A 24412-nucleotide genomic window follows, 5' to 3' on the forward strand; every position below is an offset into this window, starting at 1 on the left:
CGTTTGGTTGTGACTTTACAAGTTGTGGGGGGGGGGGGAGGGGGGGTGTTGCGCCGGTGGTGGCGGGGTCAAGGTGGAGTTGGAGGTGGTCGAGTGGTGGTGGCACGACAATAGTTGTGGGGTGGGTGGTGGCAATAGTGATGTTGGCTATGATAGTGTGGTGCCATTAGTAAGATTTCAGTTTTGGAAATATTTTTTGCCTTTTAAAAATGTAAAACATTTTTTTATCCAAATATATACTATGCTTGGTTACCACTTTTCAAAAATACTTTTCAGAAAATTTTATTTTTTTATTTTCCGTATTTTTTTGTTTTTACTGAATTTTTTTAATATTTTGAACAATTTTTTTAATTTTTAGACATACCTAACATAAATATACCTAAAAAGTAAAAAAAATTTGAAAAAAATCTTTTAAAAATTCACTAAATACCAAAAATACAAAAAAAATATGAGAATTCAGTATAGTTTTTGTATTTTTATGTATTTATTAATTTTCAAAAATATTTTTTCACAAATTTTTTACTTTTTAGATATATCTAAGTAAGGTGCATCTAAAAAAGTAAAAAAAATATTTAAAATTTTAAAAATATTCACTAAAAATAAAAAAACACGAAAATCAAAAAATTTAGTTTTCAAAAAACTTAATTCAAAAAATTCAAACTAAACACAATGATTGGTTTTTCGTTAACCATGAAAAAGTGTTTTTAAGTTTTGTTTATTATTATACCAAAAATCGGAAAATGTCAAAAACAAACTAAGCGTTAGTGCTAATTTGATGAAGGAATTGCTTTTCTCCTAGTTGTTAATTGATCTCTTTTCACAAAAATGCTTTAGAGCTTTAATATAGGAGCTCTAATAGCTCTAATGAGAAGGTAGGTCCCATCTTGATGTGATGTTTGTGCCTTGTTTTGTTTTTTTGTTTTTTTTTTTTCCTTTGACACATCATTAGAGCTCAAATTAGAGCTCTATATTTAGAGCTCTCTATCATTTCCCTCTCTTTTCATTGGTTAGGTGTTGAGCTAGCTAGCTCTAATTCAGAATAAAGCATATTGCACTTGCCCGAACTGGCCCGAAACACAGGGGAAGACTCACCTCATCAAACCCAACCAAGTCATCAAGCCACATCACCAAAATTTTAATTATTATAAGTAAATCCTGTAAATTGAATAAATACAAAACATATTGAAATATTTAAAAAAATTATATTTTTATAAAATCTTTTAAGTAGTAATTATATGCGTTTAATTGTAGTACTTAGAGTTGAAATAAATAATAATGTAAATTATATTTCTGAATTAGAAAGTGAGTTAAGTAAATTAAATTCTCTTTTGACTATTGTCTCCGGACAATCACTAATAAATTATAGTTAGAGGATTGCTAGTATTAAAGATAAAATATTATTAGAAAAAGCAAGCTTAGACTACCAATGAAAGGTTTTGCAAGAGTTAATATTAAATTAAATCCATTACCTAAATCCAAAAATCCGTATTACTTAAAATTCGCATTACCTAAATTTGGAAATGCACAATTGAAGTTGGTATCAGAGCTCGGTTTCTCGACCTTGCTAATAACATTTGCATAAGTATCAAATATAGTGAAGAAATAGAATCTGATAGCCTAAATAATAGTACTTCTTTACAAATAATAATAGAACAAAACAATATCTTAATTAGGCTATTAAAAGAAATCAGCGAAAAGCTTAGAAATAATCAATTAGAAATAATAAATGAAATTAGACATTTAATATAAGATCTAGAAAAACAAGTAGCTATTTTCAAAGAAAAACAAAAAAATTTAAAAATATATCCTTTTCTATATAAAGGAAATAATCCAGAAGAACCATTGGAATTAGTTTCACTTGAAAACCAAAAAAATAGTGGAGTTTAGTAAATATAAGCTAGAATAGTTAAAAGAAATGGCTGAAAAAGAAAATGATAGTGAAATAAAATATAAAATAATATTAGAAATAGCTGAACAAATAGATAAAGTAAATGAAGAAATAATAGAAGAAATAAATAATAGTATAATTGCACTAGAATAAGATGTATATAAACAATTAGGATTAATCAGTTTGGGAGAAATAGAACACATTTCCCTTGAAGACTTAGAATAAATAATGGGAAATAGTAACGCAGAAAAAGAAAATAATGTTCTATAAGATTTCGAAGAAACTAATAATGTTAATGATACTAAAATGACAGTGGTAAAACAAGAAAGAAACGGTTCTTCCACCATAACTAATCCAAATCATCTAGATTTAAAAAATTTTACCAAATAATAACTGGAAAATGATTCTAGAAATTATGGCTATAAGAGAAGAAGGGGACACTACAGTTGTCAAAATAGAGTATCATATGCTAGGCAAACACCTAATTATGCAAACTTTATCCCTAGAAATGAAGTATTTTTAAGAGAAGTACCAATAAAACCAATAAGCAATATAGAACATATATTAGGTATCGATTGTGTTACAAATACAAGTGAAGTAATAAAACAATCATGTCTTGAATATTCATAGTAGCTGTTGGAGTGTACAAAGATTTCTAAATTATATTGAACATAGTTTCGTGGGCATAGTAACAAGTTGGTATGATAATCTGAGAGAAAGTGACAAAAAAAAATTAATCACAAAAACTACTCCAAAATGTATGTTACATTTATGTGTAAAATATATCAAAGACAGATTTGTAGGAAAATAGTGGGATGAAAATAAAAGAAAAAGACAATGAGCCAGAAAATTAAATAATATAAAAATATATAATATGGAATATATAGAAAATTATAGATATGAATATTACTCTTACTATTATCAAACAGGTAGAAATGAAATTCATTTAATTATGTTTTTTCATAAATTATCATATCCTATAAATGTTAATATAGAAAAAAAAATATATGAAAAATGGTTAAAAGAATTAGGAGATGTCACAAGCGATACATTAGGTTATAGAACTAGATACCTAAGAGATGAAACAGAGAAGAAAAATAAAAAATAATATTTACATTGTTGGCAAACATCTAATGCATAGGGGTGTTAACCTTCAAGAAAAAAATTATATAATAAGAAAAAGAAAAACGTTTTATAAAAGAAAAAGTTGTAATAAATAAAGAGGAGAAAAATATAAAAGAAAATATTATAAAAATCATTATAATTTCAATAAAATAAGAAGATTTTTTAGAAAAAATAATTATTGTCCAGAGGAAAAAAAAAAGACTTATAATGTTGGGTATGTGAAGAAATAGATCACTTTGCCAATCAATGTAGAAATAAAAAGAACAATAAAATAATAGAAGCTTTAAGAAGTTTGAATTATATAAAATTAGAACAAGAAGAAGCATTAGATTTGGCTCTAGAAAATAATAAAGGAATAATAGAATTAAGGGAAATTTGGTCAAAACCCCTTCATTGGGCCCTTCTTTGGTGAAAAGGACCGCCCATAAATTTTTCCTTCATAAATCCCCTTATTTAGAGACCCAAGCTTGATGGAGAACACACAAATATTTTTCTATTTTTAGGGGACAATCTTTCCCTTCCTCATATACGTAAAAGATTTGAGTAAGACCTTCGCCTTCCCAGGTAAAAAAAAAAAAAAAAAAAAAAAGAGAAGCATGAACTGCAGACAAGGCAACACGCTTCATCATCTCCATCTCTTGGAATCAGAATTGGTAAAGCTCTCGAACAACGAGAAAATTGAGAGAGAATTGAGATTGAGAGATAGAGAAATTTCCAAAGCTCTATTTTCTCCGTTGTATAATATATCTATATTCACTTATGACTGAGCGGTCTTACTCGGTTTGGTACCTTTTTATAGGCGAACCAGAATTAAATTCTGCCATCACTTGTTGGCCTTTTTGCTAATAGCCAAACATTGTTTTTTACATTATTGAAGGATTGGGCCTATTTATCACGACCCAACCCCCGCTCCAAGGGATTAGAGAGGTGACTGGCCAGTAATCCGAGATTACCAAAGGCCTATTTAGGCGTGGGTTCTGGAAATCGAAAAGTTGTTTGAAGTTTTCCCGTGCTCGGAGGCACAAAAAGTTTAGTTAATTAAGGAGGTGGTTGTCATACTATTGATCGCAAATTTGATGGGATTGGACGGAATTTGTTGAGTTGTTGTTGTTTGGCAAGTTTTTTTTTCCAGGTATGTTGAATTGTTGTTGATCTCGTAGTGAAGGAACTAATAGAGCTTCTTTGAGTTCATACTCTGTTTTTTCATTCCTCAAGTCTCGAAAAGTTGTAAATAGTTTGCCCACATTGCATCGTTGCACTCCTAGGTAGATTCTGCCAACATATTTTAATCATTCGGATCATCTTCTTCTCTTAAGTTCTTTTCTCTTTTGTCTAGAGCCCTCATTGGTTTTGTTCTAATAGTAGCGTTTTGAATCGATTTTTTTTTCTTCAATTAATGATATAAGGGGGTGCCTCAATCTTCTGTGGTTCTTGAAAATTTTGAACTACTCGTCGTATGATGTTGCTACTCTAGCGTGAAGGCCCATGTTGCAAATTCTTGATGTGATGTTCCATGTACTTGTTAAGAATTAATCTTGTTGCTCTTGTCATTGTGTTTTGTTGAATCATGGAAACTAGTATATCCCCCTTAAACAATAAAAGCGTTCCATTAGATTGGTAAGTTGTCTCCTTCTATTGGTAACTATTGATAACCACTTGATGTACGAATAATGAATCTATTTCTAAAATAAGGTTGGTGTCGGGTATCTTCATGCTTTCAGGATTGAGAATCAACGCATAAAATTTTCCAAAGGGTTCGCATATAAGTTCTAATGACCTAACATACTGTAGATACGAATGAATGCGATGAATAAAACATTTACTCAAGAGTTGTGAAATACGAGTATTAAGACAACGAGATTTGATCAATAAAAAAGAATTCACACCATCCATTCTCGGATTACAAAAATCATCCAAAAAGTTCAAAATACTATTCTAATTATATTTTTCCTAGGTAAGTTGTGGCTCGTATTGTTGTTCTTCGAGTTTGTACACAGTCAATTGCTTACTCTTAGAGTATTGCTTAGTGAGGTCTTTGTTTTCTTTTCCCTGCATTGCAAAACTCTTCTGGTTGGTCTCTGATTATTGTTGAGTCTAAGCCTCTTGTTGCCTCCTTCCTTGATATCTTGATTGAGCGAGTTGGGGACATTCATTCTTAAAATGTCCTGGTTGGCCACACTCATAACATTTTCCCATCCAGTAATTAATCATATTCTTTCATTCTTGCCCACGTTGTTGTCGTCGCTGTGTTTCTTTTACATAAGGTGATAACATGGCCTGGTGATTGACTGTTCCAGATTTTCGATTGCTTTCCCTCTTGAATTTTTGTCGCTCGGCAATTCCCGGCTTAGTTATCCACGGTTGTTGTCCACCAATAGTATGCGCATTTGCACACAAGTGCTTTTTTTGATTTCTGACCAGTTGAGGACATTCGAACCTCCTGTGTCCCATGTATTGGCAATGATAGCACTAGATCGGTCATGCTGGTCTCTCCTGAAAGTTTCATTCAGAGTTGTGGTTGTTGGGGTTATTGTGGGTTCCCTAGAATACGGCTTGTGTACTACATGCCTTCAGCTATTCCTTTCCAGTCCTACATTGACTTGATTCTTCTCTTTCCTCAAGCTCCAAATCATGTTGGAATCTACCTCCTTTCATTCTGAATCCAATGTTGTGCCAACTACATTCGCAAAAATTGAAAGTCTTCATAGCAAAACTTTTCCTCTAATTATAGGGTTTAAACTCCATTCAAACTTTCGCGCCTTCTCTTCGTTGTCTGCCACATATCGGGTTGCATACCGGGCCAACTCTACGAACTTCGCCACCTTCGGGCCTGACACTCCTAAAAATTTGAGAGGTCTCTGCTTCCTAAACTCCGAGAAGAGACGAGTTTTATTGTTTTGTTAGTTTCCTCTTAAATATTCCAACTCCTTCAAAATTTGATTCCCAATGTGGTACGAGATTTTGGCTGCAAGTACTGGTCTGTTCTTAAGGTTTTGATTTCCTAGTACTGCATTCCTATTGCGTTGTTATTCATGGGCTCATGTATTGTTGCTTGTTTTGGTGTAGCCGTTGGCTCGAGTGTGGTCTACCATTCTGTTCATAGTACAGGGTGAGGCATAAGTTGGGGTCTAATTACAGAGGCAATTATTTTAAGAGTAATCAACTAATCTTAAGGTTAGGGTTTAATTATCTTAAGGTGTTTGAAGCAATAAGATCAAGTAGTAAATAACAGATATAGGAAAACACACAACACAACTTCATATAGATATATATAAGCAAAATACTAATTACAAGAGTTTCAAGACTGGATTAATGGAAAGAATACAAAGTTAAGATGAAAGAATGCAAATCGGATATAGCATCAATTTAACACAAGGATTATCTGAAATATGGATGAACGATATAATGGAATGGATGATATCATGGTTCTAGACTTTGATGTGGTTAATGTTATAGAGGTAATAACTAAGCTAGATATTTAACTTGAAACTGTGTTGGCCATCCGCATTTCAAACTGAATATCCAAGATTCGTCACTGAGTTAAAAAAACTACAGTTTACAAGAATCCTTGTAATAGATAGAGTAATCAAGGCTTAAAGGTTGTTAATTTAACAGATAGTATAATATAAAATAGGACTAGATGGTAACGACTTAATCTGAAAACGAATAACATCGAACAAAGGATACAAATATGAGATGAGGATATGACGATCGATAGAAAACTTGTAGAAATAACAGTACCCCTATTTCTATATTGTATCTAATGTGCAATAGGATGTCTCGTTTAGAATTAATACTACTTCCCTACATAGGTGATTGTCAAATCGTTTGGAGTCGAAACGCGCGACGATTTAGAATGTGAAACATGTTCTCACGAGTCGATGTTGTTGTGCTCAGAATCCAAAGAGATGTCCTAAGGTAGTTCAAGAAATTTTTGATTTTTCAATATCTTTTAGTTAATAAGGTAGATAGTGTTATAATAATATAATATAGTCGGGCAAGGTAGTTTCTAACTGCAAGCTGAAACGTGTGGGTAAGGATTGAACTTAAGCTTTGATACCAAGTCGTGACGCCCAAAAAATTAGAAAAATCAAAGAATATATTAACAAATAAATACAGGGTTTTTTTTTTGAAGGTTATGAGTGTAGGAAACGTCACTAACAAGTCCTTTGATCAATATCCAAGTAAGATCTCAAGAAAGATCGAAGGAGCAAATTAGCCCTCGTTCTAAGTCCAATCTCCTTGTAAACACAAATTTCATATCCTGCAATTAAGACACAAAATAAATGAACAAATAACTAACTTTATTTGGTTATAACAAAGGGGTACAATTCTTTGTGGCTTGCTTTAGTACAAAAGAACAAATCCTCTAATTCGATCTCCGAAATTGGCATAATTCAACAGCTGTAAAAGCTTGTTGTTGAACTAGACAAGTTGATGAATTTCTTCAAGTCTTCGAATGGAGAAACTTGGAGAAGAAAGGCTTGATCGAGGGCTTGAACGACTTGATCTCAAACAAGTCTTGAAATGATCTCTTTGAAAAGAGAGACCAAATTTGTATTTGTAACTTGAAAGGATTGGAGTGCTTGATAATTATTTCTTTTAAGTTTGAGGAACTTTTAGAGAGAATTTTAAGAAGAGAATTTGGTAGCGTCTCGGGATTGTTTAGGAGCTTGCAAGACCATTAGCCAAAAAAATGTGTTCTCCCCCTCATGGTGAGAGCCTCTATTTATAAGCTTAGGAGAGAAGGATCAATTTTGGAAACTCCAAAATTGATTTGAATTTCCAAGAAAATAACAATTTATTTTTTAATTTATGGACATGATTTGCATTTAAATTTAAATTTAAATTTGAATTATTCCACTAAATTTTGATGAAATATTTTCATGGCCCTACACATTTGGGTTAACCCAATTGTCAAAATAGGTTCACTTTTCTTTTGGAGAGGCCCATAATTTAAGATGGGTTAAGATCCATAATTTTAGTAGGAACCACATCCATTTGAAAATTTGACCATCTTAATTTTGATTAATCAAGAATATTTATTTGTCTTGATTAATCAGGTGGTGATCAAGACACGTAAAAATTTGAGTGTCTACTCTCCTTAGATAGCAAAGTTACCTTTTTGATAGATCTTAATAAGGTATTAACACAAGATCTACATGAGTTGATGAAATATAATGATAGGTTACAAAAGTTATATATAGATACGTAAGCAAAATAATAATTACAAGAGATATGTCTTAGTTACAACAAGAGTTTTAATACTTACAATCCCAACATGGTTACAAAAAAGACTTAATAGAACTAGTATCTAATTCGTCTAGGGTAGCCATACGTCCTCAAATGCTTTAGTTTCGCCTTCGACTGACTAATAGTCTTCAATACCTGGCATGAAATGCCATGAGCTTGGAATGCCCAGTAAACGCACACACACCCCGTTCCTTTTTTCTAGTCCAATGTACAGTTGCAATTATAACAAGTAATGAATCATGATATTCAAGTAAATAAGAAAAGGGTTATAAAGTTAGATGTTAGTAATTTAGAAATCCCCTAAAGAGATTTCATCCTCCAAACTGCAAGAGTTAGACTCGGATTATTCGGTATGTTCCCTCTTTTGCTACTTTGTAAACCTTACCTTGGATGCCTATAATGATTACATACCACGTAGTGCCAGCCGAGGACCTCAAAAGAAACAATAAAAATAAGAGTCTTGCCTATAACCTCCTCTAACCTTATCACACTGAAACCACCTAGGGTTTGAATACAATCGATCCATTCAAGGATTCTGAAATAACCACTTGCGCAAGACTTTACTTTCAATAGGAAACACGTCTTGCCAACCAATTCAAATGCAAAACCAGCATTATCTTATAAAGTTAGTCAAGTGATCGAAAACCTATTTACCACCCTAATAAAGTTTTTCGTTGAGTTAGATGTTTTAAGTTAATGTTAGAACAAGCTATTGAAATAATAAATTCTACACAACTATGAACATTCCACAGGATAAATTTAATGGAATATAACTACAAACATATGTAGATGTCATACTAAGATTTAAACAAACAATAAGGAGCATAATCAAGTAACTAAGAACGTGAAACCATTAACAAAAATAAATTTCCAGATTCAGTTTACTTTAAAAATCACTGTCAAAGTAGCATTTTTAGATTTTTTCCGAACTTGGCCTCCCAGGGGTTTATAGAAAATTTTGTCTAGTTTCAAAATCAATTTACGAAAGTGGGATAGCTTTTCTAGATTTTTAGTTATTAAAAAAATACTCCAGCTCTGTCCAAATTCGTCGACTATTACGAAATTTGATTTTTCTCTCAAACCTTATTCATTTTCAATGAAACCAATTTTTCTTGAAAGTTAACACTTTAAGGAAGGTTTTGATGTAAAATTGAGCTCAAGAGAATTTTTCTGCATTTTTCTAAATTTTTTTAAAGTGGGCTGAAAATACTAGTCATTTGTGCACAAAATTTGAAATAGAAAAAGTAGTAGAAAAATGGGGCAACCATGGGTAATTTTTCACTTATCTTATGATGAAAACATGCTACATAATATATTAATAACTCAGATTTGTAGTTTGAAAGTGTGCCTTTAAAAATAATGTAAGATATAGATAGAAATAGGTGACTTTGCTCCAACAAAGAGATAATACAAGCAAAGAAGAAATCAAGGCTCAATTTCTTTTTGTAACACCCCAAAACAATAACCAAAAACTAACTCATAGTATTCAATAGAAAAGCATAAGTTTATATTATATTAACCTTTCATTGATTCTCTTTTATCGTACAAAAGATGACATATGCATGTATACATTCATAAATTCTAGATCCTGAATCTATAGTATATGATATATGGTAATCACATGAAACAAAAGAAGGTACAAACAAGTTAATACCATAATGGCTACATTTTTCCAAGTCGATGCTTGGGTACAACAAAAATGAGTAAAACTCAATATATATTAAGCCCAAGGCTTGTACAATAACATTTACATAAAAGAACAAAAAGAAGCTCTCGGTTCCAAGGTCCTCCCAAGATACTTCCTTCGTAGAGGCATATCATTAGCACCTGAAAGTTGTTTTCCACATAAGGTGAGCTAAAGCCCAATAGAGATACTTGAACACAATGCATGAAGCTTAACAAAGTCATATGGTGAATGCATATGCATGCAATTTACCAAAATGTTACACTTCCTTTTTCAAAACAATGCAATGCCATAGTTATATATCAATTCATAAAACAATACTTTTTAAATCAGAAAATAGGGTAGTGGACACATAACACTGAAAATCTCTAGGTACGTGTCTGCTAATAGGCTATAAAAACATTACCAAAGTTATTTTACCTGTACTAACTAGAAAGATCGACACCTAACCATACGGGTTTCTAGACTTTCACCAAGGACACACAAGCCATCATAATAAAACCACAACCGCACCCTCTAACTAGATTCACCAAGGTATCTACCATTTTTTCTAAAACAATAGTGCATTTTCAATGAATATAAATGTAAAACAATGTTCAATGCAAGATGCATGAGTAAATGGTTTTCAATTAACCTATCCCTCATGCAATTTTTACAACAATCAAAGCTATCTTTCACCGATAGTCCAAAACATATATCTCTATCCAAAAGATAAATTTCAAAACAACTATAATATCATAACCTCAATATAGGAGTGATATTACATATTTAACTCCACTCTCATCATCAACAAATATATTCATATTCTCATTTCAAAATTCAACATCTTTCCCTTTATTCTTAGTTTGAAAATCTCATTAATTTCCAACAAAAGACCATTTCCCTCAACAATACATTTTAAGGAGAAGTCTCCAAGATTTCTACACAAATTAACAAGATAATCATCTCCACAACATCTCTCATGAATCCATTTGAAAACCTCTCATTTATATTACCCAAATCAAACCCCTAAATCAAAGCTCTCAACTCCAAATCACTATCCTTTTTAAAATACACATAACGTAGCTAAGAATTATACTGAAAGGTTAAAGAAATCCCTACCTCAAGACTAGAAGAGTTTATGGACAAGACTCAAGATTTGACTAAGTCGAAACTCGAACTTTCTCTGATCAAAACGACCACCTCTACGCATTCTATACTTTTCTCCAAAGTACTATGGTGGAGAAATCAATAGATTAGGGTGTAGGGAAGTATTTAAGCAAGAACTAGAGAGAGAAAGTGAAGAAACTAGGTTTTAGGGTGTTTTAGAGAGAGAGAGATAAAAAAGTGATTGAAAATGACTTTTCTCCGATCTAATATATGTACAGATCGCTTGAGTGGCCAAACCACCGCTCGAGTATAAGACACAAGTAAGTGACACCGCTTAAGCAACCAAAACATGGCTCAAGGGCACAATGACCCCCCTCTAAAAGTTTTGTAGACTGTAGAAGACTGCTCAAGCGAAGAAAGGATCGTTTGAGGGTAGATCACCTTACTCCCAGTAGTTTTGTAGACCTGTAAATATACTGAAAGGAACCAAAGACCGCTCGAGCGAACCTTAAGAAAAACAGACATGAACTCTTTTGAAAAATGAACTTTCAACCTATTCACAACACAGCCGAATGGCTCCTAACAACACCTATTACCTTCCCAAATAGTTAGAATTGCTGATGTGGCCTCTTTTTCTCCATCTTGACCTATATCAAGAACAACGACTTTCACGTGAGTAGCTGCCTCTACAAGTGTGTGATAATCTCTATACAGAACCCCAGCAACCTTTTCCCGGATATCATTACACAACCTCATTTCAAACTCACGACAACGACGCTCCTCTGTTGCAATCAACTTTGGAACAAACCTCGACAAACTGGCAAATCACGCCTCAAATTGTGCCAAAGGAGTATCATTCTGGCGCAATTCAACAAACTATTTTCTCAATCTTTCCCAAGAGGAAGGATGAAAATACTTAGCGAAAAAGGACTTGATGAAAGCAACCTAAGTGGTGCCTTCAGAAATCCTCGCAGACTTCCACCAATAACTAGCACCTCCCTTCAGTTACAAACCAGCCAAAATAACCCTCAACTCCTTGTTCTCGACTCTGAGCATATCAAGAGTCTTGGTAATTTGTTCTAACCAATTTTCTGCCTCCAACGATTTAAGCTCTCCCAAAGACTCAAGTGGATTAGAGCGGCCGAGATCCCAAGCACAGATGCAGTTGTCGCCTCAGTCTATTTTTTCTTCTTTGAACTCATATTTTGGGAAGTCCAATCAGACTCAGGCTTCTTCGAGTCAATCGTAGAATAAAGGACCACCTACTTGTTTTAGCTGTGGTTGGTTGGGCCATATTCGACGTCGTTGCCCTCTACGTAGGCAGGGCCAATTCCTGTACTCTAAGCGGGAACGGTGGTGATGTTATGGAGTGGTGGAGTTGTATTGTTTAGTTTTTGTAATGTTATGTTATTTATGGAAAGGTTTATGCCTACTGATGTTATATATGTGTATATATGTTGTTGTGAACCCAAATGGTGTGGGTATGTAATTAATCTTGAACTTGCTTGTATTGAGAAATGCTGTGGAGGTTGGAAATTCTAATTTTATTGTGTATCTATTGTTCTTTTCTTGAGTTGAGCATGTGTTGGCTTGTGAGCCTTAGAATGATTTGGAGTTGTTAGTTGAGAAGTAGAAGTTTGTATGTTGTTATGACTAGTCTTGAATGTAATGAGGATGAGTTGTATAGCACTAAGTGTGTTTAATTTGGGGTGGTGTGAAACTTTAGAATTCTTTGGAGTTGGTAGGAGCTACTTATTGGGTTGTGAAAGTGTTTTGAGGGAGTATGAGACATGTGTCTCTTACAATAAAGGTAGAGCTTGTGTTTGTGGTTTGTTGAGACTTGGTGGGTTGTGGGTGGTTGTGAATTAGTTTGTGATGCTTAAGTATTGGGTGACATTGCTAGTAATTGTATGGGATGTGTGAAAGTGATGAAAAATTATTGGCTAGATGATGTAAGTGTTCCTTGAGAAAAAGCTAGGTTTATGTTTCCGAGTAATGGGTGTAGTGTTATGGTGGTTGTCTTGGGTGTCCAGGATAATGTGATTTTCCGTTGACCATATCGGGTTTCTTTTATTTATTATTATTATTATTATTATTATTATTATTGTGCATGGTGTGTTTGCCATATAGGCATATGAGTGGTGGTTTATTTGGAAACACTAGTGGTGTGATCCATGTTTGAGGAACTATGTGTGATTCAAGAAATATGTGGGTTTATGTGTGGAACTCCATCTTGAAGTAAGCGGTGCAGGGTACCATGTTGGTGTGTGGGTGTTGCGTATAGAGCTTTGTTGAGTCGGTTAGTCTGTTGGTTGATATCGGAGTTTGGTTGACAAATGATCACATTGGGGATAGCTTGGAATTGAGTATGAGGGTTGTAAGGTTGTAAGTGCCTTAGAGGGGACTAGTGAGAATTGAGTCTCTTGTTTGCAAATGTGAGCTTGTGGTAACCGGGTTGGTGTTACATGTTGGAGCCTTAGTTTTAGTGGGTGCTCGGTAAAGTGTGAAATTGAGGTTCGTTTCTCTCCCAGAGGTTGGTAAAGCATGGCGCCTTGAAATAGATTCCTCTCCCTTTTGGTTTGCGCTCGGTAAAGTGTGACATTGGGGTCGTTCCCCTCCGGGTGAGGCCGGTAAAGCGTTATTGTGTTATGTGGGTTGTCGCATTTGACATCTATGCTATAAGCCGGGGAAAATGAAGTATGTATTACTCTCGGTTATAAATGTTTAGAAATATATATTTCTTGGTATATGGTTGTGGGTGTTCCTTGCCTTTGGGCCTATGGCTAGGGAAGGTAATAGATATATTGGTGTGTAAGTTTTGTATAGTGTGTTGGAATGTAAGATCGGGTTATAACTAGTATTTGTGAACGTGTTTTCAAAACAAATGTTTAGATGAAATTCTTTTATATCAACATGGAAGGTTTAAGAGAGAAGAAAGCGTCGTGATGAAATGTTTTTAAACTAAAATGGAAGTTAGAAAGAAAAGAAGTGATTTTGCACCGTGTTGTGTTAACGAGGATGATTTTGGAAAAATGTACTTATAAAGTATATTTTGGATTTAAACTGTCACATTACTTATATTGTATGTCGTGGTGCATTCATGATCATAGTTATCTGTATGTTGCTATTGTTTAGGATCATGTTAGTATCTCTACTAGACTTTATGTTCATCCCACGTAGCTAATCATTTTCAGGTACAAGTTGAGAGGTGGTTCAAGATCGGGGATCTTCTTTAATTGTTGGCCATAGGGCCCTATATTTGTTGGCAGAACGCCATTGTTGTAAAAAGGTTAAACCATTATTTTTAATGTAAAAATGTAAGCCTACGGGCAGTTTGTTTAAATGTAATTCATGTTGCATTCAACAGATATACGAAAGAGAGGGCTTTCATTTACTTCTAGATGTAATGTATATATAGATTTTGTTTGTTATTAAGGGAATTGGATTACGCTAAGGGATGTGATAAGATTATCCGAGTAATAAAAAGTGGGGCATGACAAGAACACCATACATACACATTTGAAAACAATGTCTTAAGCATCTAATATCATGTATTTGAAGGAGAAAATAAAAATAAAAAAGAAAAATAGAGGGAGAGAGAGAGAGAGAAAGAGAATACGTTGTCTTATGACTTACTTGTTTGCCTAAGGAAGTGGTTGTGCAAGAATTGCTTACTTTTCTTCCTCCTCCAAAATTATCACTCTCTCTCCTTTCTCTCTCTCCTCAGCCGAAATATGTGTGTGTTTGATGTGCAAAAGTGTTGAGGATGGTGGTGTATTTATAGGAAAAAAGTGACGAAAGATCCAAAATGCCATTTGTTCCAATGGAATAGAAAAGTTTTGGATTTAGTAGGAATGAAATGGAATGAAGGGTGATTAAAAGTATTAAACGTGACTTAATTATGGCTTAATCTTCATTTGGTTGAGTTGGAACTAGATTGATAGATTAGTACAAAACAAACTTCTAAGTTTTGGGGCTACTTGGCATACTTTTTCCATAAATTCTTGAACCTTGTTTCCAAAGTATACCACAAGGATCTTAAAAGGGGTGGCCAGCCATGTGCTTGGGAATTTGAGGGGATTTTTCTATTTACTTAGTGTACAAATTCTTATATAATGTAGATATTTTGTATACAAAAAGCCTCGTTTGGCAAGTGGCTTTTTTAGCCAAAAAGTCAAAAAGTTACTAAAAAAGTCAAAAAGCCAACAACTTATATAAAAAAGTCAAAGATTCCCTTTTTTCTCTACTTTTTGCACATCTTTTTGTAAAAAGCTAAAAAGTCATCCTAAACATACTAGTTTTTTTTACATCATATTTTAGCCAAAAAGCCAAAAAGTTACTAAAAAAGCATGTTCCCAAATGGTATAATTCTAATAAAGTGTGAGGGATAGGGCTCAATTTATGAATTATAATTCCTATTTTAAGTGTAGAGTTTGATTGAATTAGAGTTTGGGAAAACAATTCGGTTTGAGTCACTGCGCTCTGAATCGAAAGACAAATAATTAAACAAAATGATGAAAATCGAGACTTAGGGTTTTGAGCGATCAATCTATAATTAGAGAGTTAAATAAGTGTTAGAAATAATTACTAAGCTACCGGGGTCGATTAGGGTTTGTATGGGTTCGTCCACAAAGTGTTTTCAATTCTAGGGTTAAATTTATGAATAAATGACGAACTGAGGGCTTTCATTATAATTATTTAGAAATCAGTGCCTTAATAGGGTTTAAAAAAGTTAGGGGTCTCACACTTTTACGATAGCAACTTTGGTTAAAATAATTTACCTTTGATATAGAACATATTAATGGTAATAAAAATAGTTCAGCAAACAGTCTAACTTGAGAACTTGTAGATGACATCCACATCCATAAGACTTACATCACCAGAGAAGGAAACACTTCTAGTAGAGACTCAAGAAGTGCTGGACTTGATGACACAAGACAATGCTGATATTATTAGACAACTACAGGGAGTAAGAAAGAGTTGTTCTGTGAACGAACTCATTAGGACCACCCATTTAGTTGCCAAAGCCTTTTTAAGATTATAAGTGTTAAAGTAATTTCTTCAGCTCCCCTATGACATACAAAATAAAATAAGAAAATGTACTTTCGTTAAGCTACTTCTTAAATGATACGAGGAAGGTGTCATCCATCTAGGAACTCAGTGGTGCTACTTTAACAGAAGGACAGTTGTGTACAATTATAGAATGTTAAAAGCTTCGTTCAATCCAGACAATGTCATTAGCCCAAAAGATCCTTTGGTTCAAACGTGGAAATTAGAAATAGTCAATACATTCGACGTGTCACCTCACTCTCAGAGTACCATGTTCACTGAGATCACCAAGTTTTAACAATTCATGTTTAAGAGAATCTGTGGAGTCCATAAAGAATATCCAAGCATGGCACCCATTACGTTTATAACTGCACAAACGGAGGTAAATGATGGACGTCTAAATGCGGCTCATTGTCTAATAAAAATAAAAGATAAGAATGGCATGATCCCCTATAAATGTGATTAGTTCAAGAATTGGGAAGAACCCTTTATAATTGATCCAACAGAGGCAAAGGCAAGAGGATTTTTCTTAATATTCCAACAAACTAGAGAATTAACAAGGGTTGGGTTTCAATTAGTTCATTATGGAAGAACAAACTTTACAATAACTCCGTCATTCTAAGATTGCCTTATGAGTCAATATATGATTACTTAGAAAATGTAGACTCTGGAGCATACTTACCTAAAGAATGATGTAACTTTTCAGGACATTATTTGATGGGGCAAGATCTAGAAGGATTGATGCAATGTTTAAAGAATATGATGAGAATTATGATCTTAGTGATATCATGGGTGACGAAGGAGTATGGAATCTGAAGAATGCAATGGATTGACAAAACTATGGACATATTTACAAAACCAAGGGTTGAGTCAGCTACACACCCATGTGACCACTCCATCAGCTTGTCTCTTTTTCATAAATAACACGTGATCACCTAACCATAACCACTTGTCTATCTTTTGTTTGTCTTCTATCAACAATAAAATATAATATGTAAAATATTTTATGTTTATAGATTAGGTTGAAATTTAGACTTGAAGTCCACAAGAGCCTATATAAAGGCCTTAAGGGAGAGCAAAAAGGAACACAAATTACTTAGAGTATACTTGAGACTAAGAAAGAAGTCTGGATCTCAAGCCTTCTTAGAGCAAACAATACTCTAGCCATCTAATGGTCTACAGGCACCCCTTTTCTTGTAAATTTTTTGTTCAATAAATAAAAGTATTTTCTTTTCAAAAAAGAGTGTGTTACTTTTATATGGTAGATTATTAATCTTAGGTCTCCTACATAACCAAAGAAACAACTTCTAAAGTAGTCTGAGGTAAGAAATGAAACATATATGTGTTGAACCTGATCTAAGGAAGGAAATGTTGAGATTAGCCACCTCTATAAACTGGAAGCTTGGCAATGCTTTATGCCAACTTCGTTCAGGTAACGGTCAAAATCTTTAAATACTATTCTTTTTTTGGAAGTATTGTGGGTTAAAAATCAAAACATCTTTAAAATATAAGAGGCAACTATAATAAGAAGCTTTTTTATTTTTATTTTTTTATGAGTGTTTATTATCATTTTTATGTTCAAGATCTATTGTTAGATCATAATCAATTACTATTATTAATAGCAAACTGGCAACAAAGCTATAATTTTCTATAAAATCTACTAAATAATGATACTACTAGAGATATAAAATTTACTAGAAAAAGAGTTGATAAAATAATTCAAAAAATTATATATTATCAACAACAAATAGACTTAGTATCTCAAACATTAAAAAAAAATAAAATAATAATATATAAAAAAATATTAAATTGTTTTCCAATAATGCTTGTTGCCTCGACAATTAGAGGCTCGAATGCCACGAATCATCATCTCTCTTCAACCAACGTGCGTGGCCTTTCTCTCTTTCTCTCTCTCTCTCTCTCTCCTCTATTCAAACCCCAAACCCAAGCAACTCAGGCTCTCTCTTCTCTCATCCCTCTTGTCCTTTTGCTCCCTCTCATCCCTCTTGTTGCTGCACCATTCTCTCCATCGTCTTCATCAAACTGCCGGAGCCCTCCTCACTGCACCGTCGTCGTCAAATCATTGGAGCTATCATCGGTGGTTTGGACTATCATCACCTACCAGAAAAGCATCTCTCTCTCTCTCTCTCTCTCTCTCTCTGTGTGGTAAGTCTCGACATCACATTGCCTAGGGTTTGGATTTTGGGTTTGTAAATCAAAAATTGGGGCTTTTATATCAATTTGGATTTGAAACTATAAATCAGAAATTGGATTTGAATTTGTATATCAGTTTATATCAGTTTGGATTTGAATTTGAATTTGTGAATCGGAAATTGGGGCTTTTGAATTTGTACACTGCAAATGTGTTAATTGAGAAAAATTGGTAAACTTCAGATTTTTTTTTTGATAAATATTGGTAAAAATTAGATTTAATTGTGTGAAGATTGTGTTAATTGACAAAAACTGCTTTTTGTGAGATTTAAAGGTTAGCTAAATTGCTGCTATAATGGATGGTTGTATTGTAACTTGGCTTAACTTGAATTTTTTTGGCTTAATTTCCTCTTAATTTTTTTGGCTGAACCTGAACCATGTACGGAGTGTTGAAATCTTACCTAAGAAGAATGTTATCATATGCCTTTCTCTCTTCACTTTTGGTCTTAAGATGTTCATCCCTTTACTTCGGTTTGAGTTCGAAAAATGCTTAATGAATGTAGCTTTAACGCTGTCCATAAGCTTATTAACTTGTAATTTCCCAAATTGAATCATCAGATTTTTCAATGTTTTCTTTTCCTTTCCAGAGCACCTAAGAAAGCTATTATATGTTTTATATTATAGCTTGAAATGATTATTCTTGAATCATATTAGTGCTTATGTACTCACCTTATATGAGCTGCCAAGTGTCACGGACTGGGCGCTTGTCATCCTCCCGAGAAGCCGGCTCTACTAGTGGTACTGCATACTCTCGTCAATTATGCCCAAGGACCAACCTAGGAGATACGATAGGGATCTATCCTGCCTGCCTTGCTGCTCACAAACTAATGCGCTTGCAATGTCCTTGGTGTAGAACTTACATCCCTAATGAGTTGGTATGTGACACAAGGTAGGAGTTGTCTACCATCTTCAAGTAAGCTTTTGATGCATTTCTTGAAGTTATCTACAACAATTAAGTATAAACAAAAACTTTAGTAAAAATAATTATTCAAATTGCTGAGATAGAAAAAGAATTCAGATTTTTGAGATAGAAAAATACCTTATCATATTTCTTCATGATCTTTGAAAATGCCAACATATTCAAGAAGCTGTTTATTTGTTAATAAAAAGATCAAACATAGTTCTATGCAAAAATCTAACTGAATTTTTCAAAAATAGAAGGAAAAAAAATAAAATAAAAAAAGCTAAAAAGTTGAGTCTAGTCCACTTATTTTTTTTGGTTGAACTTGAATGCATTGTTAAGGAGTTTTTGGATTGGGTTTTTAGATCATTAATGGTCAACTGCTTGCTTGATAATGGATGGATTTATTGTAACCTGTAAGATTCCAGGTTTCTAGCTGCTGCTTGCTTGATATTTACAAAGATGATTTTGATGAGTTTTGCCTAATTGCTCCTAATTGCTCACTGCCTAATCTATCTACCAACCTTCCTCACTTCTTTGTTGTTGTGATATTACAGATGTCAAGTTCAAGTGTTGGATCATTTGACATATCATAACAAGAATTGCAGTAGATGTCAAAGAAGGCTAACTATTCGGATTTCTGAAACCAAACAAAACAACACAAATTATTTTACTCTTGTGATAACTGTGGTGGTTTCATTGGATGGTGTTTGCCAACAAATAAAAGTGATGGAATTGGAAGACAGTTTAAAGTAGAAGTGCAAATGGATCGTGCGCACCTCAATGGTGACGTCGAGCAACATGTAATGATGAAGTTGCAAAAATTGGAAATGTTAATAAAACATGGGTTCTTCCTCTTGTTTGTTATTGGTATAGGGGTACTTATGAAAATCTAGTAACATATTTGTTAGTTAGGATTGCTAATTATGTAGCATGGATTGTGTTTTGATTAACAAACAACTGTAATACATTCTGTATTTTGTTCATTTTTAGTGAATACTTGTATTTTGTTCAGTGGAGTTTGTTGTCCTCTCTTTTTTCTGCTATTTGGCTTGATGTATCCTTACTGTATTAAATTTCAACTTTCATCTGCTTGAGCACACCTCCTTCTCTGTTTATCACTTCCAGTGCCACTACTCCTTGCATCTCTCTCTATATACATTAAACACCTGCTACTACTAGGTCCATTAAACACTACACACTCAGTCCAATCACCAACATTATTGCCTTCTCTCTCTCTTCTGATCTCTATATGGTTCTGTATCTATACTTCCAATTGGCTCCAAAACTGGATAATTGAAATGGGTTATGAGGTTTCTGTACATCAAAAAGCACAAATGGGTGTTGGAAATCATTTCCAAGACTCACAATCTTTTCACATCCCTGTTATCTTTTACTTTGACCTCCTTCAAAATCATTTCCTTTATAAACCCAAAAACTAAAAAATAAAGGAAGAAACAAGATTAAAAAGCCTTTTGGACATAAACATAAAAACCAAACACATAGAATGTATCAATATATCAATACACACATAATGCTGCAATAACCAAACAAAATCTTTCTATGTGGACTTTCAGCAAACATATAGAATGCATCAATACAAAAACACCAAAATCATGTTTGAAACAAATTAAAGGGCCTGGTGATATGAAGCAAACAAGAGCAAAATCATGGACCAACCAAGAAGATTTCAACCAAGTTACAGCAAAGAATATGTTTGAAACAATACCTCAGTAGTGACCCACGAATCAGTTGGCTCTTGGTAAGTGGAGGCCGAAATTTTCAGAGAAACCGGAGGAATTGGAGAGTGGTGGACGATGGTCAGCGGTGGTTTTCTTCATCGTCAGTGGCCACCTAGGTCATCGGCGGCGGCGGCCACCCAAGTCCGCTAGGTCGTGGTCGTCTCTCTCTCTATCTCCCGTACCATTGATTTATCTTCTCTTTAGTTTTGTAGGCGTGTGAAATCCACACAGGTTTTGGTGCAAGTGGCCGACGCGTGAAGAAGGCACCGCCAGCTCATTCAAGCCATTTGCGACAGAGCAATTTCGAGGCCTATAGCGGTACTGATTGTTTTCATGTGAGTGTTACAATCGATCCGTGTCATTCGAGTGATACAGATAGTTTGATTCACTCGGTGATCTAGCACCACTCCTGAGAATAATGCAGAGGCATGACAACATTATCCAAGCACGTGGCGAATACAAGTGGAAAATAAAAAATCATTAGGTTGAGATTTGCAATCCAGTTCTGTTTTGTAGCTTGAATTTCGTTTGGCCCGAGTGGCTCGACTAGTTTTTTTTTTCCTCCTCTTTCTCTCTGCAGATAAAAAAGAAGAAGAAGACGGAGACGGAGGAGAGAAAAAGGAGCTGTGTGAGAGAGAGCATATCATTATCGTTATCATCATCATCATCAACAACAACAACAATAACAACAAACAACACCACATCATCTGTTTTTTTTTTCTTTTTTTTCTTTTCAGATAACTCGGGATAGAGAGAGAGAGAGAGAGAGAGAGAGAGAGAGAGAGAGAGAGAGATAGATCTATAAACACACACACAGAGAAAGAGAGATACACAGATCTGTGTATACACACACAGATCTATTTGCGTATACACACAAAGATCTATTGATGATGGTGCCGGTGATGGCGGTGATGCCTCTCTCTCCTCTCTGTTCCCTCTTCCTCTCTCTTCTCTCTCTTTCTCTTTCTTTTCTTCTCTCTTCTCTCTCTTTCTCCCTCTGTTTCAGAATATAAGACGGGGAAAAAAAATCCAAAAATGACGTTGTTTTGGGCAGTCGAGCCACTCGAGCCAAAGAAATTTCGAGTTACGAAGGATTATTCTTTGCAATTTGTACCCACAAATAAGTAGAGCTGTAAACGAATCGAGTCGAATCGAACTCGAGTCAAGTCTAAACCTAAGCCAATACTTTATATACAATATATATAAACATTTATAAAAAAAAAATCTACTACCACCATGGCAGAATGAGTAGATGCTGGTACTGATGATTAGGATTGCAAATCGAGCTCGTTAAGGCTTGTGAACAGGCTCGAGCTCGAGTCAAGCCTAAGCTAACTCGACTCGAGCTCAGTTCGTTAAATTTTTAATAAGTTCGAGCTCGAGGTTGAGTTTGTTAAAATTTTAATAAACAAGTCCAAATATACTAAAGTTCGATTCGACTCGATTCGTTTGTAGCCATACTTGAGCCTATTCACGAACAACTCTGCTCATTTGCAGTCCTAATCATCAGTACCACCGTGGCAGAATAAGCTCGAGTAGAGCCGTTCAGAGAGGAGCTTATTCTAAAATTTTGATTAGACAATTATATATACAATATATATAAACATGTACGGGGAGCAAATATTCAGGCAAGCCCGTATTCCTTTCTTCCAAGCTCCGTTTCTGTCCGATCACCTGAAAGCACAATGAGGGTGAGCTACCCGGCGGTGTGTGGCCGGAAAACCCCTCCGACAATCTAATTAGCACACACCTTAGGATAAAGAGAGAGGGAGGGTGTTTGAGAGTAGGAGTTCCTTACAAAGTGTTCGTCCGTCCGCGTATGGGGGGCGCAGACATGCTTATATACCCTCTGCGCCCCATATCCACTCCCAGTCATCTCCTGACACGTGGCTCCGCTATCCCATCTGTCAGCATAAACCTTGCTGAACATCACCTAGTCTCAATTGCCTGCCTTCTCAGCTGGAGCTCGGCAGCCGAGCTGCTCTATCCACGGCCGTGCTGTGCTTCATACCCAAGCACTTCACTGGCTAAGCCCAAGGAGGACCGGGCTAGGCGGCACCTCGGCAAAGCCGAGCCCGGGGCACCTCCTGTGGTCGGCCTTCCTGCTGATCAAACGATTACCTCGGCTGACCACGCCTTTCCGGGCGCCGGTCACTGAGCTTGACTGGCTCCACCATCGCCTGATCAAGTAGCTCGGTCCAACCGAGCACTGTCGTGCCGAGCAGCTTCTTTACGGTCTGGGGGGGCACATACCTGGCCCAACACCTGCCCGGCCCAAGTCCTGGCAGCCCATCTCCGAGCGAATCGCCGGTCATTTTGGCCCCATGCACCATTAGGCTCTCAACCCGCTCGGCCGTTACCTCGGCCTAATTCCAGATCATAAATCTCCCTCTTAATTGCCCCTTAATTCCGTCCGCTAAAGCGTGACTGGGATTACCTATACTGACCGGGATAATCTTTTCCTCGGTCCGCGGTTTGCAGAATGGCAATCAGGCCGGTTATTATTCCTGGCTTCAGAACTTGCCCGGTTCAACTTCTCGATTTTTCATTCCTGTCTTCAAGACCAGCCCGGCTGGCTCCTCGGTCGGCGTCTCGCCTGACCTTCCTGTCGCTTCAACTCTGACGCTGCATTAATGGGGACACGTGTCATCCTTTTATTCTCCCTCGAGCGGCTAACCCAGCCGTCTTTGAAAATTTGAATTTGGGCGATTTCTTACCCTTTATAAACATGCCCCTGCCCTCTTCCTTCCATTCTTAGTGCCTCTCTTGCTTATCAAGCTTCACAGAGCTATTGCCCATCCTCTGCCGTTCCTGAACTCGAGCTCCAAGGTGGAGAACACACTGCCCTAACTTGGTAAGTCCTCAAACTCCCCTTTTATTGTCATTTTCTTCGATATTTCACACGTTAGGGGAGAGAAACGCAGCTTTTAGGATTCGGGCACCAAAAACCATCCCAAACCCTCCATTACTCATGGTGTTCTTCATTTTTCTTGAAGAACACTGAAGAACGGGGGCGGACCGGGCTCCTGGTCTTCATTTGATCCAAAAAACCTTTATAACCGAGCAAATAACATGTTTGTCAGAACCCCAGCAAAAACCGAGATAGCAAAAGGAATTGGTCGCTCAACCGGGCTAACATCTGGTTCGCTTGGGCGACTGAGCTCCTTAGTTAGCTTAGGAAACCGAGGTGGTTTGGCAATCTTCATGACCGGGCTAAAGAAAAGCTCATTTTGCGCGACCGCGCTCACACTTACACTTGCCATCCTTTTCCTGCAGAGTCCAAGGGGACCACTGTCCATTCCTCAGGCTCTCAAGACCGAGCAACTACCAATTGCCACTGTGCCAAACACCTCAGCCGCGCTACCTTAGTCCGGCCACAAATGGGAAATTCCGCTTCCTAGTGGATATTCCGGCCGCGCTAGCTGCGTTCAGAGAGGAGTACGGCATCCCGGCCGACGTCCATCTCGAAC

General features: G+C 35.6%; 2 long non-coding RNA genes across 3 annotated transcripts; one reads left to right on the top strand and one right to left on the bottom strand.

Moving 5' to 3' along the window:
- Positions 1 to 9901: 9901 nt before the first annotated feature.
- On the bottom strand, positions 9902 to 21650 carry LOC114323380 (uncharacterized). Of its 2 annotated transcripts, XR_003651120.2 has the most exons (4): positions 20930 to 21609; positions 19339 to 19387; positions 18969 to 19242; positions 9902 to 10093 (listed from the first exon to the last, which is right to left on the bottom strand). It is a non-coding gene; the product is annotated as an uncharacterized LOC114323380 (long non-coding RNA). The 2 variants fall into 2 exon arrangements; XR_014332341.1 differs by lacking the exon at positions 9902 to 10093 and having other exon boundaries at positions 17806 to 19242; positions 20930 to 21650.
- On the top strand, positions 19050 to 20214 carry LOC114323379 (uncharacterized). The gene is made up of 2 exons (XR_014332340.1): positions 19050 to 19188; positions 19758 to 20214. It is a non-coding gene; the product is annotated as an uncharacterized LOC114323379 (long non-coding RNA).
- Positions 21651 to 24412: the final 2762 nt, after the last annotated feature.

Source organism: Camellia sinensis, chromosome 6, assembly GCF_055761805.1.
Source record: "Camellia sinensis isolate YWXY chromosome 6, ASM5576180v1, whole genome shotgun sequence".
In the NCBI taxonomy this organism is placed as follows: Eukaryota; Viridiplantae; Streptophyta; class Magnoliopsida; order Ericales; family Theaceae; genus Camellia; species Camellia sinensis.